This window comes from Equus przewalskii, chromosome 29 (assembly GCF_037783145.1).
Source record: "Equus przewalskii isolate Varuska chromosome 29, EquPr2, whole genome shotgun sequence".
Classification (NCBI taxonomy): domain Eukaryota; kingdom Metazoa; phylum Chordata; class Mammalia; order Perissodactyla; family Equidae; genus Equus; species Equus przewalskii.
This window is the reverse complement of record NC_091859.1, coordinates 4,717,478-4,725,698: the sequence shown is the minus strand read 5'-3', so window position 1 is coordinate 4,725,698 and position 8,221 is coordinate 4,717,478.

Below are 8,221 nucleotides of genomic sequence, written 5' to 3'. Positions count from 1 at the left end.
AAGGTACTGGAAAAAGAACAACAAACAAAGCCCAAAATCAGCAGAAGGAGGGAAATAATAAAAATCAGAGCAGAAATCAACAATATAGAGACTAAAATAACAATAGAAAAAATTAATGAAACCAAGAGCTGATTTTTTGAAAAGATAAACAAAATTGACAAACCCTTAGCTAGACTCACCAAGAAAAAAAAGAGAGAAGGCTCAAATAAATAAAATCAGAAATGAAAGAGGAGAGATTACAACCGACACCTCAGAAATACAAAAGATAATAAGAGAATACTATGAAAAGCTATACGCCAACAAATTGGATAATCTAGAAGAAATGGATACATTTTTAGAAACGTACAACCTTCCAAAACTGGATCAAGAAGCAGCAGAAAATTTGAATAGACCCATCACCAGGAAGGAGATCAAAACAGCAATCAAAAACCTCCCAAAAGTAAAAGTCTAAGACCAGGTGGCTTCTCTGGTGAATTCTACCAAACATTCAAAGAATACTTAATACCTATCCTTCTCAAACTCTTCCAAAAAATTGAAGAGTGGGGAGGCTTCCTAACTCCTTCTACAAAGCCAACATTATCCTGATACCAAAACTAGACAAGGACAACGCAAAAAAAGAAAATTACAGGCTAATATCACTGACGAACATCTATGCAAAAATCCTCAACAAAATACTAGCAAATCAAATACAACAATACATTAAAAAGATCATACATCATGATCAAGTGGGTTTCATTCCGGGGATGCAGGGATGGTTCAACATCTGCAAATCTATCAACGTGATACACCACATTAACAAAATGAAGAATAAAAATCACATGATCATCTCAATAGATGCAGAGAAAGCATTTGACAAGATACAGCATCCATTTATGACAAAAACTCTAAATAAAATGGGTATAGAACTCAACATAATAAAGGCCATATATGACAAACCCACAGCAAATATCATTCTCAATGGAGAAAAACTGAAAGCTATCCCTCTAAAAACAGGAGCCAGACAAGGATGCCCACTTTCACCACTCTTATTTAATATAGTATTGGAAGTCCTAGCCAGAGCAATCAGGCAAGAAAAAGAAATAAAAGGGATCCACATTGGAAAACAAGAAGTGAAACTGTCACTCTTTGCAGACGATATGATTTTATATCTAGAAAACCCTAAAGAATCCACTAAAAAACTTTTAGAAACAGTAAAGGAATACGGTCAAGTCGTGGGATACAAAACCAACGTAAAAATCGGTTGAGTTTCTATACACTAACAATGAAGTCACAGAAAGAGAAATTAAGAAGACAATCCCATTTACAATTGCAACTAAAAGAATAAAATACTTAGGAATAAACTTAACCAAAGAGGTGAAAGATCTGTACACCGAAAACTATAAATCACTGTTGAAAGAAATCGAAGAAGACACAAAGAAATGGAAAGATATTACGTGCTCTTGGATTGGAAGAATTAACGTTGTTAAAATGTCCATACTTCCTAACACAATCTATAGATTCAATGCAATCCCTATCAAAGTTCCAAGAACATTTTTCACAGAAATAGAACAAAGAATCCTAAAATTTATATGGAACAACAAAAGACCCTGAATAGCCAAGGATTCCTGAGAAAAAAGAAGAAAGCTGGAGGTATCACACTCCCTGATTTCAAAATATACTACAAAGCCCTAGCAACCAAAACAGCATGGTACTGGCACAAAAACAGACACACAGATCAATGGAACAGAATTGAGAGCCCAGAAATAAACCCATTTATGGACAGCTAATATTTGACAAGGGAGCCAAGTGCATACAATGGAGAAAGGAGAGTCTCTTCAATAAATGGTGTTGGGAAAACTGAACAGCCACATGCAAGAGAATCAAAGTAGACCATTCTCTTACATCATGCACAAAAATCAACTCAAAATGGTTTAACGACTTGAATGTAAGACCCGAAACCACGAAACTTCTAGAAGAAAACATAGGCAACACACTCTTTGACATCAGTCTGAGCGGCATATTTTCAAGTACCATGTCTGACTGGGCAAGGGAAACAAAAGAAAAAATGAACAAATGGGACTACATCAAACTAAAAAACTTCTGCACAGCAAAGGAAACCATCAACAAAACGAAGAGACAACCTAACAATTGGAAGAAGATATTTGCAAACCATATATCAGACAAGGGGTTAATATCCAAATTATACAAAGAACTCATACATCTCAACAACAAAAAAACCAACAGCCCAATTAAAAAATGGGCAAAAGATTGTAACAGAGATTTCTCCAAAGAAGATATATGGATGGCCATCAGGCGTATGAAAAGATGCTCAACATCATTAGCTATCAGGGAAATGCAAATCAAAACTACAATGAGGTATCACCTCACTCCGGTCAGAATGGCTATAATTAAAAAGACAGGAAACAACAAATGTTGGAGAGGGTGTAGAGAGATGGGAACCCTCGTACACTGCTGGTGGGAGTGCAAAGTGGTGCAGCCACTATGGAAAGCAGTATGGAGTATTCTCAGAAAATTAAGGATAGATCTACCATATGAGCCAGCTATCCCACTGCTGGATATTTATCCAAAGAACTTGAAAACACAAAGGCATAAAGATACTTGCACCCCTATGTTCATTGCAGCATTATACACAATAGCCAAGACTTGGAAGCAACCTAGGTGCCCATCAAGGGATGAATGGATAAAGAAGATGTGGTATTTGTACACAATGGAATACTACTCAGCCATGATAAATGATGAAATCCGGCCATTTCTGCCAACATGGATGGACCTTGAGGGTATTATGTTGAGTGAAATAAGTCAGAGGGAGAAAGTCAAATACCATATAATCTCACTCATAAGTAGAAGAATAAAAACAATGACAAACGAACACATAGCATTGGAGATTGGATTGGTGGTTACCGTAGGGAAAGGGGGGAGGGCAAAAGGGGTGATTAGGCTCACCTGTGAGGGGATGGGCTATAATTAGTTTTTGGGTGGTGAACATGATGTAATCTACACAGAATTCGAAATATATTATGATGTACATCCGAAAGCTATATAATGTTATAACCCAATGTTACTGCAATTAATAAATAAAGAAAGAAAGAGAGTTGGAAAAAGAAAATCAAATGTGTCTGTGACATAGCTTTTATTCCCAGCTCTAGTCTCAATGTGATGGAATGAAGGACAATAATGATAATAAAGGAATAAATGTTCCTGAAACTTGCAAACAGTTTGTGGGAGAAAGCTGGCATAATTCAAAACACTGGTTGCTCTACAGTTTAGGGGTGAGAACAGATCACGCCTTGATTCCATCTGGGCTGGATGTTCATTGGAGTAAATGGTTAAGCAGTTTTATTTCCTGTCCTGTGTTTAGGACAGGAAGTAAAACACTCTAATGCCTAGAATTTTTTCTAGAGTTTTTCTTCAGATGTAAGTAATTGATTAGATCATCTAGAGCTATGCTGTCTAATTCAGTAGCCACCAACCACATGTGATTACCTAAATTAAAACTAAATAAAATTAAAACGTCAGTTCCTCGGTCACTCTAGCCACATTTCAAGTGCTCTAGAGCCACTATGTGGCTCATGGCTGCCATACTGAACAGCGCAGACACAGAACATTTCAATCATTGCAGAAAGTTTTATTGGTCAGTACTGTTCTAGAATGATTAAAATGACTGGCTACCAATTTGGGATGGTTCCTGGAACCTGACAAAATACCAAGATCGTTCTAAGGTAGTAGAGCTGAAGAAAGTGATTTGTCAAACTATCAATGGAAATTTATACTTTGGTGATTTCTCTTGTAAATGTCATGCCATAAGTAATTCCATCCTGAAGCTGAGAACAGTTTCTTATTCCAAAAATCATGTTATGTTACCAGTGACTCTGCTAAGTACAGGTTTTCTCATTAAATCTACGCAACACTCCCGTGAGAGAGGTATTATTATTTTCAAAATGCAGATGAGGAAAGTACAGCTCAGAGTGATGAATGTGCTTGTCCCAGGTCATTCTGCTGGTAAGGGGATAAGAGGAATTTAAGCCCTATTCTGATTCCAAAGCCCTACACGCTGTTCCCCTCACTCTAGAGCCCCTCCGTTAGGGAAAACTATACCAGTGCCTCCTGTACAGGAGCCGCTTTAGAATCTGGAGCCAGACTCTCACGGTAGCTGTGTGACTGAGCAAACACTTCAGCCTCTGTGTCTCAGTTTGTTCATCTGTGAAATGAGAATGACTACAATAGTATCTACTTCAACAGGCTGTTGTGAGAATTCGGTGGGCACGTGTAAGACAGATGCACAGTGCCAGACACATGGTCAGAGCTAGTAAATGTTTGCTGTTACTACCTAATTCAGCGTCTTCAAAGGAGATTGAAAAAAGAGCTTCTGGTAGTTTCATTTGCTAATTATTTATAACCCGGTCTGGAAAACACCTTTTACATGGTATCTGTTTTTCAAGATATCAGAGCGATTGAATGACGAGGCCTCCACTCATCTCCACCCTCAAAGCTAGACAAGGCTGGCTTCAGCCCACCTACTGATATGTCGTGAAAGGGGAAGTTTCTCTAAAAAGGCTGAGCATGATAGAAGAAAATCTTCGGAGCTCAGGAGGTTGATCCAAAGCCTAGACAGAGTCTATTTTCACTTAACCTTTCTGGAGAATGTAAGAAAGGTACAGAAGATTGGGGACTTCGGGAGGAAAGAATATTATCAGATAAGGGGGCCACATGAGGACTGCCATCAAACGCAGACCTTGCTTAGGTCACTGATTTTGCAGTCCTGAACCTCAAAAGACTCTGGGAGACGCTTTCTCATCGGCTCCTGGGTGGCAGGATTCATAATTTATAAACATAGGGAACCTGATGTGTTTCTGGGGCGATATTTTTCATGAGCTGGGGCAGAAAAACAGAATGTTAAAGCTGAGCACCCTTTTACCACTCAGGACAGAAGACTCTGCATTTGATGCCAAGAAAGAAGGTTGAAACAAACTACACCCGTTAGTGCACAGTCCTAACAGTGACGGTCACACATATGCACACACATCCCCCCACACACGTACACACCACACACACAGGCGATAGCAATAGCCCATGCCTCAGGGAAGAGGGTTCTGAACCATTTAAATAGAAATAGAAACATATCAAGTTCCAAAAGCAGAAAAACCACCCAAAACCAAAAAGCACACACAACAAAATCAGTGCCCAGCCCCTGCTTGCCTTCTCCTCACATGCGTCGCAGCAGAGACTGCAATCATACTGCCAACTCTACAGTAATTGGGGAGGGGGGACGGCAGCCCCAGGAGAAGGGGAATTGCCTCCCACGGCAGGCGGTGGAGGAGAGGGAGGGTTTCAGAATGTGGGACTCTCTTGGCAAATCTAAAGCAGCATTTCCTCTCCACGTGGGGCGAGTCCTCATCTCACCACGCCTTCCTCAGACCTCAGGGCTGCAGGCAGGACTAGTAGAATCAGCTCTCGGCAAAGGAGCCATTCATTATCACACAGGCTCATCTACTTTACTAACTCAGACAGGATTTAGGAGCAAAAACATTCTATTTCCTCCTTTCTCTTTTCCCAGTTTTCTCTGAAACTTCTATTATTTTTTTAATATCAAGACTATTTCTACCTCTTTCTCTCTAAATTGACTTGTATTTTGTTTATAAAAGAAAACACTAATTAGCTTCTAAATGCTTGACGTGTGCCAGGCACTATGCAAGCTGCTTAAGCAGGATTTTGTCTTCACAGCTCTTGAGCAGGATCTCTGGTAAGTGGCAGAGCCAGGATTACAAACCCACAAACCCACCTGTCTCCACTCTTTAAGTGGATAGGATGCTGTCCTGTGCAGAGTGTGTAACCCTTCAGGGAGAGAGCGCCCACCACCCCACTCCATCACTAGCCGCACTGATGCCTCTGCTGTAAAGAACAGAAAGTTTGTCTTGAAGATTTTCCTTTCTTTTTTTTATTTTTTCCTTTTTCTCCCCAAAGCCCCCTGGTACATAGTTGTATATTCTTCGTTGTGGGTCCTTCTAGTTGTGGCATGTGGGACGCTGCCTCAGCGTGGTTTAGATGAGCAGTGCCATGTCCGCGCCCAGGATTCGAACCAACGAAACACTGGGCCGCCTGCAGCGGAGCACGCGAACTTAACCACTCGGCTATGGGGCCAGCCTTGAAGATTTTCCTTTTGAACTCTTCATTAGCGTGGAGTCTCTATCATTTTCAGTTCAAACAGGACTCATGCCACCTTCACACACACACACACCCCCCTTGATGTTGGTCTCCACCTAAAATGCCTTGATACAGCGCAGCTGCCTCTGCACAGAAGCCTACAAAGGATGAATGGGAGCGGGGTGGGGGGGGGGTGGGGCAGGTCTCACATCTTCTATTGTCTTGACTTTATTTTCCCCTACACCCCATTGAAGCCTATATAGTTGTTTCAGGCTTTACCTAAAGTTGGAGTAACTAAAAGAAATTACAGAATTTGAGGGAAAATAATTTTAAACTGTATGCTAAATACAACTTTTCCCATAGTCTAGACTAGAGGCTGGCAAACTTTTCCGTAAACGGCTAGATAGTAAAGAGTTTAAGCTTTGAATAGTTAGTCTTGTTGGAACAATTCAGCTCTGCCATTGTAGGGAAAACAGCCATAGATGATATGCAAACAATGGACCTGGCTGTGTTCCAATCAAAGCTTATCTACAAAAGTAAGCAACGGACTGGGTTTGGCCTGCCGGGTGTATTTTGCTGACCCCTGGTCTAGACCAGTGTTGTGTAACAGACGTGTAATGCAAGCCACAAATGCGATTATAAAGTTTTTAGTAGGCACGTTAGAAAAGTTAAAAGAAACAGGTGCAAATAATTTTAATAATACATTTTATTTAACCCAATATATCCAAAATATTATCATTTCAACATGTAATTAGCATTAAAAATTCCTAATGAAATATCTTAAATTCTTTCTTTGTGCTGTCTCTGGAATCTGATGTGCATGTTACACTTACCGCACAGGTGTCTGAAGTCAGACTAGCCACATTCCAAGCGCTCAAGAGCTGCATGCAGGCCACGGCCCCTGCGTCGGATGGGACAGCTCTAGACTCTGCACGCACCTCAAGTTCCTCGTCTGGTTCCCCTCTTCTTAGGTCTACCCATCTGCATGTTCATCCTCTACCCGCAGAGCTGCAGTTATCCCAGGGTCCTTATTCTTTCCCCTGAGTTTGAGTTATTAGGTATAGAATAGCATTCAGGGACTGCCTCTGGGCTGCCAATGGTGACCTTCGTCACTCCAAGTTCTATAGAACAGAGAGTATGTCTGTGGGGTGGGGTTGGGGGTGTCTTTCTTAGTCCATTCAGGATGCTGTAACAAAAATACCATATACCATGTGGCTTAAATAACAAACATTTATTTCTCACAGTTCTGGAGACTGAGAAGTCCAAAATCAGGATGCCAGCAGAGCACAACTGGAGGCACTTACAACTGGAATATACAACTATGTTCTGGGGGACTTTGGGGAGAAGAAGAAGAAAAAAAGAAGAAGATTGGCAACAGATGTTAGCTCAGGTGCCAATCATTAAAAAAAAAAGAATGCAGGGGCTGGCCCCGTGGCCGAGTGGTTAAGTTTGCTTGCTCCGCTTTGGCGGCCCAAGGTTTCACCGGTTCGAATCCTGGGTGCGGACATGGCACCACTCGTCAATCCACACTGAGACAGCATCCCACATGCCACAACTAGAAGGACCCACAACTAAAAATGCACAGCTATGTACCAGGGGGCTTTGGGGAGAAAAAGGAAAAAAAAAATTTTTTAAAAAGAAAGGATGTAGGCAGATTCGGTGTCTACTGAGAGCTGGCTTCTTGATTCATAGAATGCCATCTTCTTGCTATGTCCTCACACGGCAGAGGGAGCGAGGGAGCTCTCTGAGGTCTCTTTCACGAGGGTTCCACCCTCATGAGCTAATCACCTCCCAAAGGCCCCTCCTCCAAATACCATCACATTGGGGATTAGGTTTCAACATACAAATTTGGGGGGACACAGACATTCAGTCTATAGCGATGTCCCAGGAGAATGACCCAGCAATCCAAGTTCTGAAGGGCAGCCAGAATATGTGCGTATACTCCAAATCTGGCTCCTTTTGCGAGTAACTATTGGATCTGGATTCCCTCTTTTCTCTCTCTGTCTTGGTCTCTCTGTCTCCGTGCCTCTGTGTTTCTATCTCTGTCTGTCTCTCTCATACACATACAAAGGGAAAATAC